Below are 20,383 nucleotides of genomic sequence, written 5' to 3' on the forward strand. Positions count from 1 at the left end.
CGGCGATGGCTTGCCACAGCCTGGGGTGCTCGACCGGCGAGAAGGCCTGGGTCTTTAGGTGACCTGAACTCCTGAAGACAACTCCGCGCGAGCAGGCGGTAACGGCCGTCGCCGGTGAGCAGGACGAACGACTGGGCTTTGATCCCAGGTGGCCCAAAGAAGTGGATGTAGCCCGTCATAGGGTTGAACACGTACGCGCCAGCCGGTTAAGACTCGGGGGTGGCGTCGCAGCGGAGGGCGACGAGGCCGTGCCGCGCTGCCAAGACGGGGTGGTAGAACTCGAAGAGGGTGGTGTGCTTGGACAGAAAGGAGCGAAACGGCTCGGGGGGCGGCTCCTTGGAGCGGCCGGGGACGACGAACCGCGGGTGCTCGCCCGCTGCCGCCTCGCGCAGGTTCTGGATGAACAAGCCACGGAACAGTGTGGGCATGAACCGGTCGGCGCTTCAGAGGCGGAGCTGAGAGAGGAAAGCCGGGTCGGCGATCTGGCATCGAAGGACCTTGCATGTGGCGGTGCAGCGTGCGAGGGTGACGGGGTCGGAGCGCGCCGAGATCTCGAGCAGGAGATCCGCTGGAAGGATCGAGGAAGACGTATCATGTGTTTCCTAGTCTCTTTCATCAGATCGGTCTTTTGGTTGCATTGGCTAGAGCATGCACTTCTACATGGTATCAGAGCCAAAAGGTCTTGAGTTCAAGACCCGGCTGGCGCAATTAAATTGCGGTCCACTTTCGATCCACGTTTAGGCCTAAGGAAGCCACACGTGAGGGGGGTGTTGACGTATCATGTGCTTCCTAGGCTCTTTCATAAGATCGGTCTTTTGGTTGCATTGGCTAGAGCATGCACTTCTACAGTAGACATTGATGGTTCCATGTTGTTTTTTCTCTTTTTGAGGGACGGTTCCATATTTGATGAGATTGGTACTGTGCATGCCAGAGGACGATACATACCTCTATAACCTCTCTCTCCTGTATATATAGACTGATACCGCGTGGTGATACGTTGGTTACTCGGATCGGTACGTCAATGGGGAGCTCCTAATTGGCGCGTTCAAGGCCGCTCGCATGGGCCAGCCCACTAGCATGCTCGCTTGCTCCAAAAAAAATAGGAAAACGTTTATTTCCATCCGACTTTTTTCTCGCGCGCGTAAACCTCCTCCAGAGCCGTCGGATCGCTGCTGATCGTGTGGCTGTTTCTGTCTCGGTCGGGTCACGCGCAGCCCGACCAGGTGCATTGGTTGACTCGTCGATTGATTGCAACATCGGCCCCAGGTGAGATCTCGGTCTGTTTCCTTCCTCCTGTTCCATTTCGTCCTCTTCCCCACCTTCTTCCCCTCGCGCAGATCCAGCCATCGTGGGATGCGACGGTCGACGCGGCTGCTAGGGAAAGGAACGGTGGCGCCGGCGGCTGGGGTGGGAGTGGAGACACGCGCATCATCGTCGCACTCCATGGACGATGACGACGCAGATTTCAGGTTTGTCTTCCAGATCTCAACATTTTTGTCATCCGCCATCCCTAAACGCGCGATGCAGCAGTGGATCCGTGGTAGCGGTGGGGCTCGTCGTATCTGCTTGCCCGGAGGGGGCAGTGCGGGTTGGGGTTGGATTTGTCTCGTCAGATCTGCTAGATAGGAGGAGGGGGAGCGGGTCGGGGTTGGGGCTGTGCTCGTCGGAGCTGCTATGCAGGAGGTTGGAGAGCGTGTTGGGGTTGGGGTTGTGCTGGTCGGAGATGTGACGGGAGGAAGTGCTCGTCGGAGGTGTGCTTTTGGTGTTTGAGGGGTGGTGTCCGTAGGCGTGCCCAGGTGTTAGTTGCATTGAAACGTAAGCTGGTAATCTGACTCGTTTTGCTAGTTTAAACCAAATTCAGTTTGAATCTGAATTTCTTAGTTGTGTTGCAGCAGGGTATTTTTCAAACAAGCACTAGAGCACACCTCATTTTTTACTGTGTCTTTTGTTAGTTGCATTTCTTTGGGAACTTTAACCTGAAATTGAATGTTAGTTGCAGCGGAGTATTTTGGTTAATTGCATTTGTACGCTGGATTCAGCCTAGCTAGCTTGCTTTGTTTTGTTTTGCTTGCTTGCTTGTTCATAGCCTAGCTTTTTCAGTTGCCTGGCTAGTGATAATAATCCTACCATAGCTTATCCATTCATTCCATTTACTTAACTATCCATTCATCCATTGGAATCACTGCCACATTCATTTTTCATTTAGTTTGTGCTTCCCTGGTATATAATTTCATAACAATCATAGCATGCCCTCTATACTTTAGTTTCTGCTGAACTCAACTGAAGCAAATAGGCATCACGGCATGCTGCCTGTATGTGGATGCTCTGCTGCTAAAGGTAGCGAAATGCTCTGCTTCACTCATACTAAGTATTGTTAATTAAGTGGCTTCTTTTTCCATGGCAAAAGAAATGTGAGGAAACACTATGCTAGTCTAAAAGATGACTGCTACCACCCATGAGGTTTAGGTTTTTTTGGAACTTAACTTGAAATTTGAATGTTATTTTCGTCTAGTTCAAATTAAAGTCAGTGTGTAACTGAACCTGAATTTTTCAGTTGTATTGCAACACACCTTCTTTTCCATTTTTTAGATGTAGTCCAGTGACATATAGAAGTAGGGCTCTTTTTTTAAGGAATGTAGTCATGCGTTCAGATTTAGCTTTGTTTCTAGAAGTAGGGCTCTGTTATTTTAGTGGTAGTGTTGCACTGCAATACTACAGTCACATAGAGATGATGCATCCTCATGCTCTTATTTTCTTCTTCTTTTTTTGCAGAATGGACGATGACGAATGTACTGCCGATGGGTCATTCTTCTCAACACGTTTCACAGCCACCCGGCTGCGCCAGGTTGCGAATATTCAGTCTGAAACTAAGAAGCAAGTTATTAGCAAAAGCAGCTTTGGGTCCCTCCTAAACATCAGTTCTTTCTCTGTGCCGGCTGATTTGCTTGATTGGATAGTGATGAAAATTGACACATAAAAGGCAATGTTTAGGTATGCACGGCAAGCATAATGCACCATCATCTTTTTACCTTTTGTATTTGCTTGTCGCTGGTTCCTCGTTTTGCAATTGATTTGTTGTGTTTTTCACATCAATATGCTGCATCTATTTTTTGCAGTCACAAGAAGTCTATATTGTTCACGAAAGATATGGTGCAAAAAAAATTTAATGTCCCTTCTGGGTCAAGGCCAGTGGAGCTGTTGAGGAGGAATGAGCCTCATGCGCTTCGTGAACCCTATCGAGTAGGGTTAATGGCTCCAATGAAGCATGATATTCAAGTGCTGAAGGCGACAGATGATCGTGATGTAGTTTCCATCAACAGGACTTGGGTGCTTTTATGCATTGCTCTCGTGCTATCTCCTGGGACTGGCAACATGGTCCCCCTAGAGTATGTTGCGAAGTGATATGTCTCCAACGTATCTATAATTTATGAAGTATTCATGCTATTATATTATCCATCTTAGATGTTTTATATGCATTTATATGCTATTTTATATGATTTTTGGGACTAACCTATTAACCTAGAGCCTAGTGCCAGTTTCTGTTTTTTCCTTGTTTTTGAGTTTTATATAAAAGGGATACCAAACGGAGTCCAATTGACGTGCCAATTTTTGAAGATTTTTTATGGACAAGAAGAAGCCCACGGAGCATCGGAGATGGACCAGAAGAGTCTCGAGCCGTCCACGAGGGTGGACGCCACGCCCTACCCCCTGGGCGCGCCCCCTATCTCGTGGATGACTCGGAGACCCCCCTGACGTGAAACCGACGCCAAAAATTCCTATAAATACAGAAACCCCCAGAAAATAACCTAGATCGGAAGTTCCACCGCCGCAAGCCTCTGTAGCCACGATAAATCAATCTAGGCCCTCTCTGGCACCCTGCCAGAGGGGGCCATCATCACCGGAGGCCATGGAGGAGGATCCCGGAGGGGCCATCATCGCCATGAAGGCCAAGGACCAGAGGGAGAACCTCTCCCCATCTAGGGGGGAGGCCATGGAGGAGGAAGCACAAGGGGGAGAACCTCTCCTCCTCTCTCTCGGTGGCGCCAGAGTGCCATCGGGAAGGGAATCGTCGCCGCGGTGATCGTCTTCATCAACATCACCATCATCATCACCATCCTCATCTCTTTTACGCGGTCCACTCCCCCGCACCCCGCTGTAATCCCTACTTGAACATGGTGCTTTATGCCACATATTATGATCCAATGATGTGTTGCCATCCTATGATGTTTTGAATAGATATCCTTTGTCTTTGGGTTGATTGATGATCTAGATTGGTACGAGTTGTATGTTTTATTTTGGTGCTGTCCTATTGTGCCCTCCGTGTCGCGCAAGCGTGAGGGATTCCCGCTGTAGGGTGTTGCAATGCGTTCATGATTCGCTTATAGTGGGTTGCTTGAGTGACAGAAGCATAAACCCGAGTAAGGGGGTTGTGGCGTATGGGATAAAGGGGACTTGATGCTTTAATGCTATGGTTGGGTTTTACCTTAATGATCTTTAGTAGTTGCGGATGCTTGCTAGAGTTCCAATCATAAGTGCATATGATCCAAGAAGAGAAAGTATGTTAGCTTATGCCTCTCCCTCATATGAAATTGCAATGACGACTACCGGTCTTGTTAACAATTGCCTAGGATAATTCCGCACAACGACCCATCATTATTCCACACTCGCTATTTATAATATTTAGTAATATATTCTAACTTTATGATAACAGCACCTACTTTTATGTTTTAGCTCTCCGATATCATGCAAAGTTATCCTCTTCATACCCACAACGTAGTTTTATTTCTCGTTTCTAGTTGGAAGCAAACGTTCGGTGTACGTAGAGTCGTATCAGTGGCAGATAGGACTTGAGAGAATATTGATTTACCTTTAGCTCCTTGTGGGTTCGACACTCCATACTTATCACTTCCACCTTTGGGAATTGCTACGATGATTCCCTGCACTTGGGGATTATCACGAAGCTTGGTTGACATGGAGCAGATCAATGAGTTTGCGTGGGATGAGAATTTCCTGGCTGCTGCTTTGAAGGAGGTGAAGAAGTACCAAAAGAAGAGGGAGGCAGGAAAAGTGGATTCTGGATTGGCGGTTATCTGCCCATGTTCGCGGCATGCCAAATGATCCTGTTGCTTTTGTCTATTTTCTTTCTTTTATTATTCACTCCAGTATCATTTTTTTCCACAAGCTTTGCTCACAATGGCATTTTGATTGTTTTTAGATAATTTACATGGATTTTGTCGATGTGCCTCGTGGGTTGGTCTCTGAGCATAGATTCAACTACTCTCTCCCAAGGGCATGTTTCGTTTGCAACAACGACTTCAAGTTGCTAGAAGAAATTGATAAAAACAAGCTCAGCCTTGATAAAATTGAATTTGGAAAACGGAATGTAATACCTCTTTTCCTCCTTTCAATTATCATAACTCTTTTTGTTTTGCTGCCTTATTTTTGATCTGATGACCAACCTTTTTTTGATATTCTGCAGCTTTGTCGTTTGCCAGAGACACCATACGTATCAATTGAGAGTTGCAACGAAGATGATTGCGAGAACAACAATGTGGATGGAGTTAGTGGAGGTGGAAACATTCCTGAGATACCAACCAATCCAGTCACAGATGGGAGCGAGACCGGTGGCGATGTGTGCGGCTCTCTAGATGAGTGGCTGCAGCCGCTTCCTTCTAGTCAAGACTTGGAGGTAAGCATTTTTTTTGTTTGTTTATTTTGTCCTCAATTTCTTTCAGTAAATAAGTAGTAAATAAATAGTGCATGCATTGATGATGTAAAACTCAAATTTTTTCTCTATTTCATTTTCGTTTGCTCGTTGAAGCAGATCCCACCTCACATGCTCCCATTATATGAGAAGCAGAAGAAGTTGCATGCAGCAGAAGTGAAGAATGTTCTGACATCGTTCGGCCAGATAATGCAGTCAATTTTCTGCAAGAGTGTAGCACGTATTTTGGTTGAAGCAAACTCCATTGCTGCAACTTCCAAGGTACACATGTTTGAAGGTGTTACTTTTGATGTTCCAGCAAGCAATGCAGCAGGAGCATGTGACACCAGGGCTCCACCCCAAACTAGCCCTGCAGTTCACATGGGTGCCACAACACAAGAAGCCGAGGTTGAGATGGAAGCTGCAGGTTGTCCCGACACCAACCAGAATGTGTAAGGGAACGCGACAAAAAACAAAAAAAATCGACCTACGCACCAGCCCAGGACCACTATGGAGACTGCATACATGGTTTGATCTTTTTCGTTACCGACTCGTAGCGCAGCGGAAGTAGAGTCGATGACGAACGGCGGTGCAGATCCCCGCAGCTAGGATTTACAACCTCCCAACCGCGAGGATGTATACCCTCATCCGCCCTACGGACAGCCCTCCGGGAGGCGGTCGGACAGTCCCTCGGGCGGTGTCGTGGACAGCCCTTCGGGAGGACCCTCAAAACTCGGACAGTCACTCGGACAGCCCTTCGGGAGGATTCACAGAACTCGGAACGTCACTTGGACAGCCCTTCGGGAGGCACTCTCAAAACAGCCCCTCGGGCAAAAGGATCGAAACTACGACCTCTCTACGGGGTTGCACACATACGGTGTCATCTATCCGGCAGGGCTTCGCCGTCCAGAACTAGTTCCCACCGGAACCCAGACAGCCTTTCGGCTCTATGAAACTATTTCGCTGGGAGAGAGAGAGAAGCCAGATCATGCATGGCACTTGTATGTGAGAAGGGATGATGGTTTGGGCAGCCCCTCACCTCCTATTTATAGGAAAACCAAGGGGTAGTGTGCCTCTACAAATACCCAAAGTGCCCATGCTTTATGTCATACATAAGGGCAAAATGGGGAGGCAAGTGGAGCACAAAATGGTGGAAGGAAGCCACATGGGGGCCCCCCAATGGCACCAACGAAATTGGCAGCCCTCTTGGGTGGCTCCACCACCTTCATATCCATCCATGTCATCCCAAAAGATCTTGGGACAAAGCCCAAAATAATGGCTTTCCATAAAATATCCCTAAAAGCACTTTCACTATTCACGACGACATTTTTCGGCGTCCGTTCGAACTGAAAATATTCATGTGGGCTTAGCATTTCCGGTACCCACCATAATGATTTTCAACGCATTCTAGAACAATTCCAGCTAGTGATTTTCATCTGCGAAAAGCATCTGAACCGGTTCCGGCAGCTCCGAAACATTTTCGGTTTTTATTTCTGAAAATTCCAAAAAGTTTCCAGAATGACTCTGGCACCCTCCAAGAATTATCAGGCATGTGCCGAAACCATTTTGACTTAATGGCATACCCCGAAACAACTTTTTCGGTTTCACCAGAACTCATCCTGTGACCTCTCTTTTCAGAACTTTCTGATGTCTCCGAAAAACTTTTTCCGAAAACTTTCTCTCAGACTCCCTGTCTAGTATTCAGCAGATAGATGACCCTTAAGCGTGTGACCCTATAGGTTCGGTGAAGTATAGACATGACCAGGAACTCCTTCCGATCAATGATCAACATCGGAGCCGTGGACACCCATATTGACCCCTATACCCACACGAATGAATATTCGAGTGAACCTCCAGTTGACGTGTGTTATTCCTGTTGCTTCGCGATATGTTACGAATACCCGAGGTGAGACATGTTGGCATCCTTGTGGATCAACTCCTTGTCCACTATGCCATTTACCTCGTTACCGGTATTGTTCTCTTTTCTCGTTCCGTGTTTCGGCATCCCCGTGATCAAATCACCCTTTGTCTGGCCAGACGATGATGGATACCGTAACACCGAGAGGGCCCAGAGATATCTCTCCATCGACGGAGGAGCAAATCCCAATCTTGAGCTATCAAGTTACTTAACATACCTTTCCATGAACCCGTAAGCCGCCGTAATAGCCACCCATTTACGGATGACGTTTAACAAACCCCAAAGTTCATGAAGCAAGCATGAAGAAACTCGATACTCTCATGGTCTAAGGAATTATGCAAACATAAACTTCCTGTGTTATTAAGCATTAACTTGTGACGAATGTATCTCATAGCATAACATCAATTCGGGTCAATTCAACACAAATGTTCCTCTAACATTGTGCCCTCAAAGTTGCTGGCATAGACATGCCCATGATCAGGAAAACAGAACCATCATGCAACACTTGAGCTAGTCTTAGAGGCCAGACTAGGAATACATTTTATCATTTATTATTCCCCACGTGCATATGAGTCTTCCTCCGAGCCTTGTTTTATTTGCAGACTCGAGAACCATAGCAGTTATAGCATGGAATATAAACCTAATTATGAACAGGGAGATAATCAATAACATTTATTATTGCCTCTAGGGCATATCTCCTACAGACTCCCACTTGCACTAGAGTCAATATCTAGTCAATGCTAATGCACTTTACACCTATGGCATACTGGTGTAGAAAATGCTTCGCTTGTGGTATAGCCTAATGTCCAACGGATCTGACGACTTCAGCTCCGTGTGTATCTTTGCATATCCTCACATTTTCACGCTTTCACAAAATTCATATTTTGTGTGGACTTGGCTTTTATGTATGTGAATCACAGGTCGAACTTGGATTCCTCAGACTGAGTTATGGAGAAACTACCTGGAGTAGTGTCCCATTGACAAAATCCATCTTGGAACCATACTAAGTTCATGAATGAACTATATGATTCAACATCTTGTTTGTCGCTTCTAAAGCATCAACATACTTAGTCATTTGTTATAGAATTCGCCACAGTATCCTGTTGGGAACAATTTCCAACTAACGTGCCACCATATTGTGTATTACACAAAACCCTTAACTTAAATCGAAAATCGCATGGAGAAAAGATGAAGACTGTATCAATGTAACATTTTACAACGAACTCTTCATGATCTCCGCTTGCGAGAAAACATATCATCAGTACTTACTCTAGTACTCAATGACATCTTTCACTGTTGTCCCACGATCAGTACTTTGATCACTTTAGTATCCATACTCGCAACACCTTGGGAGTATCAGACATATCTGGTTGTTTTACATAGCATGGAATACATGATTAATCCAAACACAAAAGTGTGTGGAATCTGCATCATGTATTTTGCTCATCAGTGTTTTGGGACACCGAGTCTTGCAAAAAACTCTTCCATGTGACTCCGGCAAGAATCACTCCTTGGCGGTTTTAAATGCTAAAAGGTTTTAGCACCTTGTCAATATGTATTCATTTGCTTAGCCCTATTAGGTAAATCTATCTCCATAGATCATTATGCCTAATATTGAGGCTATTTAGCCTAAGCACTTCATCAAAAAACTATTTTCAAATGAAGTCCTAATTCGTGTGAAGAAATTTATTTCCAATTAACAATGTGTCAAGCACACAAGGTTTTTAGAAATATTATTACGCTCTCACTTACTTTCTTGAATTACAAGCATCTTCGTTACCCATTGATGAAGTCAAACCCCTTTGACCATTTCATCAAAGCACGAAGATTCCAACTCCATTTTGCTCTCTTCTGTCCATCGCTGGAACTCTGAAGTTTGCACCCTTACTAGCATCCTCTGGATAGACAAAATGCCTTGGACTGTAACACATGCAAGTCCTTGGTTTCATTTCCATCAGATGGAAATCCTATTGTCATCCATGTTTCATATCTCATGATTGAAATATGTATTAATTGCTAGTTCAACCCGAACCGACTTAAAGCATCGCTACAATGAAAACAACCTCATCGTAGTCAACTCTTGAACTTGTTATTTCAACAAGTCGAGCTTTATGGATAAAACATTCTTATCCGTATCAGTTTTAAGTTCCATAAATATTCGTTAGACTCTAAGTCTTCCAAAAGGTGTATCAAGGTTTTAATCTTGAATCACTTATATGGAAACTAACTCGGGTTGTATTGGCATTTAGCCAATTCCAGAGTCAGGGCCCATCAAAGCTTCCTTGTGTATCGTAGGTATAATGTTGTCTAACAACAATATCTCGTTTGCGCACCTGAGAGGTTTGCACGAGCCTTGCCTACGTGGTTTAGCTGCAAGTTCGACCGAAGTTCATACATTTTATTGTAGAGACTTCCGTATCAGTCGCAGTAGGAAACTCTGGAATTACTTCCAAGGTCTCTTTCCTTTGATCTGATGACGAAGATACTGTTTATCTCGTCGAGTTGCACTATTCTCCCACTCACCTTTTTGAAAGAACCATTCTCTTTAAAAGCACACCGTTTCGCGGCAAAACTATTTGCCTCGGTATAGTGAGGGAGGAATACCCAACATTTTGGTATAACCTACAAAGTAGCACTTGTCTGATTTGGAATAGGTTTGTAACCTTTTACCCAAGACCCATATTCCAAATGTTAAGAAAAGGTATAACATGGTTGGGCGTACCATACCATGGCTTCATTTCAACAGACTCGATGTAGCTCTTTTCAGTGTAAAAGCCGCAGTCTCTAAAGCATCACTTTAAAAGGGATAATGGCAAATTTATTTATGTCATCTTTGACCTTACCATGTCATAAATGGTTAGATTACATCTCCACGGACTTTCCACTTGCAGTGGTGTTCCGGGAGGTGCAAGTTATGAAACCCCTTTCACAACTCATCAGACATTCGCTAAACATGCAACTCAAATATTCCTTTGTGCAATCAAATTGCAGAAACATAATTTTCTTGTTACAATAAATTCTACTTCATTTTTGAAAACCTTTCGAATGATTTCAAAAGATCCAGACTTACGTCTCATCAAGTAAATATCCATATATCTACTTGAGTCATTTCTGAAGATAAACAAATCCACCACTTGCAACAACATTTATTGAACTACACACATCAAAATGTATGATCACCAATAAGTTTGTTGCTCGTTCCTTATGGCCCGTGAACGGTATTTCAGTCACTTCACTTTTTGGAGGAAAGTTGCAAGTGTCAGATGATTCAAAATCAAACGACTTCAAAATCCATCATAATGGAATTTTTCCATGCGGGTTTCTCCAATGCGACCAAATGCAGTGCCACACATGTGTGGTATTCTCATAGTCTTGTGACATTTAGCGTCAGCGTTATGGTTGTATCATTTTACCATCAATATTCATAACATACATCCCATCTTGGATGGAAGCATGGCCCTTCATGTTATTCATAATACTGAACATCAAAAGTTCTCTTATGAACAACCTTCTTGCAAGATACCTTGTGCTAAGGGCTAGAGTGTAAGAAACTCTAAAATGAACTATGAAAGTAAACACAGAGGTAATATATTAATATCATTATTTATAACATACATCTCATTCACAATGAAAGTATGGCCCTTATGTTTATTCATAATACTGAACATCAAAAGTTCTCTTATGAACAACCTTCTTGCAAGATACCTTGTGCAAAGGGCTAGAGTGTAAGAAACTCTAAAATGAATTATGAAAGAAAATACATAGGTAATACACCGATGGAAGGTATAGTAACTTTTACTATGTTCCCAACACGTATTAAAACCTCATTCCTGGCTAGTCTTTTTAGGCCATAGTAGCTCTTACATTGATTCGCAACATAATGCAATCGAGCGGGTATCTTTGTGATTAACTCACAATACCCAAGAATTAGTGATTAACATGTTTAACCATAATTCCCAAGAACTATATCTTTGACCAGCCTACTATACATCAAAAACTTGTATGACATTCATACATGAGCTGGATATTCCAGTCATGTTTCTTTCTGCCTTTATACTTCTAACAGTTTAACTTTTAGTATTTCTCCTACTCGCAAAAGAAGCACCCAACTTAAGAGTGGCGTTAGCCCCGGACTTCCTAGGCGTGTAAGTCATACTAACACCCTTTGGACACTTCCTTTCTCTTTAAGTTGTTGTTTTATTCACCTTTCATTATATGACAGGCGTTCTTCTCGATCCCTTTCCCAACAGTCAAATGCATAGTAAACACTTTTACTAATACTTGCAAACAAACATTGCTTTGTTTGTATCTGAAAATAATTTTCAGTTCCATGAATATCATATAACTATCCCAACTTTCGAAGTTTGGGTTTCATGGAAGCAAACATATTCCACTTGACCGTAACAGAATTCTAGCTTTTGGATCGAAGGACGAGAGTCACATGATCCATAGCATTAGCGGGAGGATACGGAAAGCATGCGATAGGACAAAGTCCTTCTCGGCACTTTTGAGGACAATCCTCACATTACGTTACCAATCGTAAAGTTTTAACCAGATATTTAACAGCTATTCAATTTTAACAGGGAAGGTGGAAACGCGAGCCATTATTCTACAACTATTTTGCAAGAAACACTTAGACAGTGTTCATAATTAATTGCACTGAGAATTAAACATGTTAATTCAACAGTGCGCTCCCACTCAAATCAATATCTCTCAAAATTGATTATGAGTGACACAAGACCCGCATATCCATTCAACGCCATTGAACGAGATGAACACTGATGGCGCGAAATTCAATCGGTAGGCAAACTTGCTGATCACATCTCTATGTGACTCTTGTTCATCTTTCGATGGACGTGTTCCGAGCTCAGGGAGATCCTTCCAGAACATCAAGACAACCAAGTGATCTTGTTGTGAGGTCTCAACTCACCCGCCTCACACTTCCCTAATCGTTCGTACCCAGGGAGATCCTGCGATACCCCGAAAAGTTAGGTGCCGTGACGGTGCTACACTTGGGAGAACACTAACTACTTGATATTTTTGTGAGAGATCACCCTAATAAAAGCGACTACCGCGCAATCAAGAAGGGTGCATCATAAGGGATAAACATCTCAGGCAATTCATCATTAGCATGATATGGTATAGCCCTTTCTGACGAGGAAGTCTTCTATTTCTTCGTCTTTCGGCGTTTGCGTTGGTGTTTACCTTCGCGAAGATTGCCACCACCTTGTCGATGCACCAGATAATATTGTTATCTCTATAGCTAATAAAATAAGTGCATTACTTAAGGTTGACTCGCAGGTTATTAAAGTGCAATCATATGGCTCCAGCCATCATGCCGAATCATGACACACATGTCATGTTTAATCAATTTACATTATATAGTCATCTCATACATAATCAAATTATTATGAGCACTGCTATACCACATCATATGCACATGCAAACCCTCCTGCAAAACCAAGTTATACGTTTCTAATTGGTTCATGCAAAAACTTGTTTTTCGTGGCTTCTAAGGTTTCGAAACAAACCGAAGCTACCAACGTCCATCATCAAGTATGATTATCCATGTCGCTAGATTAGCATTGCGGGGTGTATGAAACACGAGATAATAAAATCTCGAGCCCCATACTGAACTTCGTCATAAGCATGACCCCCGTGCAGATCATATCTGCATTGCCCTTTCGTCTGCTAAATTTCATCTTTGTTTTTAACTACGATGGAATTCAATGAACTGTTAGCACTTCGTTGATCAATCAGGATCGCAGATTGCCAGAACATTGAAACTCCACCATACTGTTATCAAGATCAGAAATATGCAAATTCCAGAGAAGCTACAAGAACATCGGGTAACAGATTTCATCTGTCACCCGCATAAATAATTTTCAGCAATAGATCTCATCTACTACCTAATTATATTATGCAATACCCATACATCTCTATGTATTCGAGATCGCAACCTGCATCTACGCACAGCACGGCTCATGATGCCACTGTAAGGGAACGCGACAGAATACAAAAAGTTTCCGACCTATGCACCAGCTTGTTGGAAATATGCCCTAGAGGCAATAATAAAATGGTTATTATTATATTTCCTTGTTCATGATAATTGTCCATTGTTCATGCTATAATTGTATTAACTGGAAATCGTAATACATGTGTGAATACATAGACCACAACATGTCCCTAGTGAGCCTCTAGTTGACTAGCTCGTTGATCAATAGATGGTTATGGTTTCCTGACCATGGACATTGGATGTCATTGATAACGGGATCACATCATTAGGAGAATGATGTGATGGACAAGACCCAATCCTAAGCATAGCACAAGATCGTGTAGTTCGTTTGCTAAGAGCTTTTCTAATGTCAAGTATCATTTCCTTAGACCATGAGATTGTGCAACTCTCGGATACCGTAGGAATGCTTTGGGTGTACCAAACGTCACAACGTAACTGGGTGGCTATAAAGGTACACTACAAGTATCTCCGAAAGTGTCTGTTGGGTTGGCACGAATCGAGACTGGGATTTGTCACTCCGTATGACGGAGGTATCTCTGGGCCCACTCGGTAATGCATCATCATAATGAGCTCAATGTGACTAAGTAGTTAGTCACGGGATCATGCATTACGAAACGAGTAAAGTGACTTGCCGGTAACGTGATTGAATATTGGGATACTGACGATCGAATCTCGGGCAAGTAACATACCGATTGACAAAGGGAATTGTATACGGGATTGATTGAATCCCCGACATCGTGGTTCATCCTATGAGATCATCGTGGAACATGTGGGAGCCAACATGGGTATCCAGATCCCGCTGTTGGTTATTGGCTGGAGAGATGTCTTGGTCATGTCTGCATGATTTCCGAACCCGTAGGGTCTACACACTTAAGGTTCGATGACGCTAGGGTTATAGGGAATATATGTACATAGTTACCGAATGTTGTTCGGAGTCCTAGATGAGATCCAAGACGTCACGAGGAGTTCCGGAATGGTCCGGAGGTAAAGATTTATATATGGGAAGTCCCGTTTTGGACACCGGAAGTGTTCTGGGCATTATCGGTAACGTACCGGGACCACCTGAAGGGTTCGGGGGTCCACCGGGAGGGGCCACCAACCCCGGAGGCCTACGTGGGCCAAGTGTGGGAAGGGACCAGCCCCTAGGTGGGCTGGTGCGCCTCCCACAAGAGGCCCAAGGCGCAGGGAAGGGGGGAAGGGGGAAACCCTAGGCTCAGATGGGCCTAAGGCCCACCTAGGGTGCGCCCCCCCTCTCTCCCCCTCTGCCCCCCCCCCCCAGATGCATCTAGGGCTGGCCGCCACCCCTAGGGGGGGAACCCAAGATGGGGGCGCAGCCCCTCCCCTTCCCCTATATATAGTGGGGTTTTGGGGCTGCCATAGACACGAGTCTCCCTCTCTCTTGGCGCAGCCCTACCCCTCTCCCTCCTCGTCTCTCGCAGTGCTTGGCGAAGCCCTGCTGGAGTGCCACGCTCCTCCACCACCACCACGCCGTCGTGCTGCTGCTGGACGGAGTCTTCCCCAACCTCTCCCTCTCCCTTGCTGGATCAAGGCGCGGGAGACGTCACCGGGCTGCACGTGTGTTGAACGCGGAGGCACCGTTGTTTTCTGCCGCGATCTGAATCGCTTCGTGTACGACTCAACCGACCGCGTTCTAGCAATGCTTCCGCATTGCGATCTTCAAAGGCATGAAGATGCACTCCCCTCTCTCTCGTTGCTAGTTACTCCATAGATTGATCTTGGTGATGCGTAGAAAATTTTGAATTTCTACTACGTTCCCCAACAGTGGCATCATGAGCTAGGTCTATGCGTAGATTCTATGCATGAGTAGAACACAAGTAGTTGTGGGCGATGGTTTGTTCAATTTGCTTACCGTTACTAGTCCTATCTTGGTTCGGCGGCATCGTGGGATGAAGCGGCCCGGACCGACCTTACACGTACGCTTATGTGAGACAGGTTCCACTGACTGACATGCACTAGTTGCATAAGGTGGCTAGCGGGTGTCTGTCTCTCCCACTTTAGTCGGATCGGATTCGATGAAAAGGGTCCTTATGAAGGGTAAATAGCAATTGGCATATCACGTTGTGGTTTTGGCGTAGGTAAGAAACGTTCTTGCTAGAAACCTATAGCAGCCACGTAAAAACTCGCAACAACAATTAGAGGACGTCTAACTTGTTCTTGCAGCATATGTCGTGTGATGTGATATGGCCAAAAGGATGTGATGAATGATATATAAATATATATGTGATGTATGAGATTGATCATGTTATTGTAATAGGAATCACGACTTGCATGTCGATGAGTATGACAACCGGCAGGAGCCATAGGATTGTCTTAGTTTATTGTATGACATGTGTGTCATTGAATAACGCCATGTAATTACTTTACTTTATTGCTAAACCGTTAGCCATAGTAGTAGAAGTAATAGTTGGCGAGACAACTTCATGAAGACACGATGATGGAGATCATGGTGTCATGCCGGTGACGATGATGATCATGGCGCCCCGAAGATGGAGATCAAAAGGAGCAAAATGATATTGGCCATATCATGTCACTATTTGATTGCATGTGATGTTTATCATGTTTTTACATCTTACTTGCTTAGAACGACGGTAGCATAAATAAGATGATCCCTCGCTAAAATTTCAAGAAAGTGTTCCCCCTAACTGTGCACCGTTGCGAAAGTTCGTTGTTTCGAAGCACCACGTGATGATCGGGTGTGATAGATTCTAACGTTCACATACAACGGGTGTAAGCCAGATTTACACATGCAAAACACTTAGGTTGACTTGACGAGCCTAGCATGTACAGACATGGCCTCGGAACACAAGAGACCGAAAGGTCGAACATGAGTCGTATAGTAGATACGATCAACATGAAGATGTTCACCGATGATGACTAGTCCGTCTCACGTGATGATCGGACACGGCCTAGTTGACTCGGATCATGTATCACTTAGATGACTAGAGGGATGTCTATCTAAGTGGGAGTTCATTAAATAATCAGATGAACTTAATTATCATGAACATAGTCAAAAGGTCTTTGCAAATTATGTCGTAGCTTACGCTTTAGTTCTATTGTTTAAGATATGTTCCTAGAGAAATTTTAGTTGAAAGTTGATAGTAGCAATTATGCGGACTGGGTCCGTAAACTGAGGATTATCCTCATTGCTGCGCAGAAGGCTTATGTCCTTAATGCACCGCTCGGTGTGCTGAACCTTGAGCGTCGTCTGTGGATGTTGCGAACATCTAACATACACGTTTTCTACGTGATAGTTCAGTGCGTAATGCTAACGGTTTAGAATTGAGGCGCCGAAGACGTTTTTGAAACGTCGCAGAACATATGAGATGTTCCAAAGACTGAAATTGGGATTTCAGACTAGTGCCCACATCAAGAGGTATGAGACCTCTGACAAGTTTCTTAAGCCTACAAACTAAGGGAGAAAAGCTCAATCGTTGAGCATGTGCTGAGATTGTCTGAGTACTACAATCACTTGAATCGAGTGGGAGTTAATCTTCCATATGAGATAGTGATGGTTCTCCAAAGTCACTGCCACCAAGCTACTAGAGCTTCGTGATGAACTATAACAGATCAGGGATAGATATGACGATCCTTGAGCTATTCGCGATGTTTGACACCGCGAAAGTAGAAATCAAGTAGGAGCATCAATTGTTGATGGTTAGTAAAACCACTAGTTTCAAGAAGGGCAAGGGCAAGAAGGGATACTTCATGAAACGACAAATCAGTTGCTGCTCTAGTGAAGAAACCCAAGGTTGAACCCAAACCCGAGACTAAGTGCTTCTGAAATGAGGGGAACGGTCACTGAAGCACAACTACCCTAGATACTTCATAGATGAGAAGGCTGGCAAGGTCGACAGAAGTATATTGGATATACATTATATTAATGTGTACTTTACTAGTACTCCTAGTAGCACCAGGGTATTAGATACCGGTTCGGTTGCTAAGTGTTAGTAACTTGGAGTAAACGCAGCGGAATAAACGGAGACTAGCTAAAGGTGAGATGACGATATGTGTTGGAAGTGTTTCCAAGGTTGATGTGATCAAGCATCGCATGCTCCCTCTACCATCGAGATTGGTGTTAAACCTAAATAATTGTTATTTGGTGTTTGCGTTGAGCATAGACATGATTGGATTATGTTTATCGCAATACGGTTATTCATTTAAGGAGAATAATGGTTACTCTATTTATTTGAATAATACCTTCAATTGTCTTGCACCTAAAATGAATGGTTTATTGAATCTCGGTCGTAGTGATACACATGTTCATGCCAAAAGATATAAGATAGTAATGATAGTACAACATACTTGTGGCATTGCCATTTGAGTCATATTGGTATAAAACGCATGAAGAAGCTCCATGTTGATGGATCTTTGGACTCACTCATTCTTGAAAAGATTGAGACATGCAAACCATGTCTATTGGTATATATGCATGAAGAAACTCCATACAGATGGATCGTTTGGACTCACTTGATTTTCAATCACTTGAGACATGCAAATCATACCACATGGGCAAGATGACTGAAAGGCCTCGTTTTCAGTGAGATGGAACAAGAGAGCAACTTGTTGGAAGTAATACATTTTGATGTGTGCAATCCAATGAGTGTTGAGGCACGCAGTGAATATCGTTATGCTCTTACTTCACAGATGATTTGAGTAGATTCTAAGTATATTTACTTGATGAAACACAAGTCTTAAATATTGAAAGGTTCAAGTAATTTCAGAGTGAAGTTGAAGATCATCGTGACAAGAGGATAAAATGTCTATGATATGATCATAGAGATAAATATCTGAGTTACGAGTTTGGTACACAATTAAGACATTGTGGAAATTGTTTCACAACTAATACCGCCTGGAACACCATAGTGTGATGGTGTGTCCGAACATCGTAACTGCACCCTATTGGATATAGTGCATACCATGATGTCTCTTATCGAATTACCACTATCGTTTATGGGTTAGGCTTTAGGGACAACCGCATTCACTTTAAATAGGGCACCACGCAATTCCGTTGAGACGACACCGTATGAACTATGGTTTAGAGAAACCTAAGTTGTCGTTTCTTCAGAGTTTGGGGCTGCGATGCTTATGTGAAAAAGTTTCAGGCTAATAAGCTCGAACCCAAAGCGGATAATTGCATCTTCATAGGACACCCAAAAACAGTTGGGTATGCCTCCTGTCTCAGATCTGGAAGCAAAAGGGATTGTTTCTAGAATCGGGTCCTTTCTCGAGGAAAAGTTTCTCTCGAAAGAATTGAGTGGGAGGATGGTGGAGACTTGATGAGGTTATTGAACCGTCACTTCAACTAGTGTGCAGCAGGGCACAGGAAGTTGTTCCTGTGGCGCCTACACCAATTGAAGTGGAAGCTGATGATAGTGATCATGAAACTTCAGATCAAGTCACTACCAAACCTTGTAGGTCGACAAGGATGCGTACTACTTGATAGTGGTACGGTAATCCTGTCTTGGAAGTCATGTTGTTAGACAACGATGAACCTATGAGCTATGGAGAAGCGATGGTGGGCCCGGATTCCGACGAATGGCTCGAGGCCATAAAATCCGAGAGGATCCATGTATGAAAACAAAGTATAGACTTTGGAAGAACTACTTGATGGTCGTAAGGCTGTTGGGTACAGATGGATTTTAAAAGGGAAAATGGACAATGATGGTAAGTATCACCATTAAGAAAGCTCGACTTGTCGTTAAGATGTTTTCCGACAAGTTCAAGGAGTTGACTACGATGAGACTTTCTCACTCGTAGCCATGCTAAGAGTCTGTTGAAATTATATTAGTAGTTACTGCATTATTTATGAAATCTTGCAGATAGGATGTCAAAACATTGTTTCCTCGACGATTTTCTTGAGGAAAGGTTGTATGTGATACAACCAGAAGGTTTTGCCAATCCTGAAAGATGCTAACAAGTATGCAAAGCTCCAGCGATCCTTCTAAGGACTGGAGTAAGCATCTCGGAGTTGGAATATGCACTTTGATGAGATGATCAAAGATTTTGGGTTTATACAAAGTTTATGAGAAACTTGTATTTCCAAAGAAGTGAGTGGGAGCACTATAGAATTTCTGATGAGTATATGTTGTTGACATATTGTTGGTCGGAAATGATGTAGAATTTCTGGAAAGCATATAGGGTTGTTTGAAAAGTGTTTTTCAATGGAAAACCTGTATTAAGCTACTTGAACATTGAGCATCAAGATCTATAAGGATAGATCAAAGCGCTTAATAGTACTTTCAAATGAATACATACCGTGACAAGATTTTGAAGGAGTTCAAAATAGATCGGCAAAGAAGGAGTTTTTGGCTGTGTTATAAGGTGTGAGTATTGAGTAAGACTCAATACCTGACCACGGCAGAAGAGAGAGAAAGGACGAAGGTCGTCCCCTATGCTTTAGACGTAGGCTCTACAGTATGCTATGATGTGTACCGCACCTGAAGTGTGCCTTGACATGAGTCAGTCAAGGGGTACAAGAGTGATCCAGGAATGGATCATAGGACAGCGGTCAAGGTTATCCTTAGTAACTAGTGGACTAAGGAAATTTTCTCGATTATGGAGGTGGTAAAAGAGTTCGTCGTAAAGGGTTACGCTGATGCAAACTTTGACACTAATCTGGATGACTCTGAGTAGTAGACCGGATTCGTATAGTAGAGCAGTTATTTGGAATAGTTCCAAATAGCGCGTGGTAGCTGCATCTAGGAGATGACATAGAGATTTGTAA

Source organism: Aegilops tauschii, chromosome 7, assembly GCF_002575655.3.
Source record: "Aegilops tauschii subsp. strangulata cultivar AL8/78 chromosome 7, Aet v6.0, whole genome shotgun sequence".
NCBI classification, from domain to species: Eukaryota; Viridiplantae; Streptophyta; class Magnoliopsida; order Poales; family Poaceae; genus Aegilops; species Aegilops tauschii.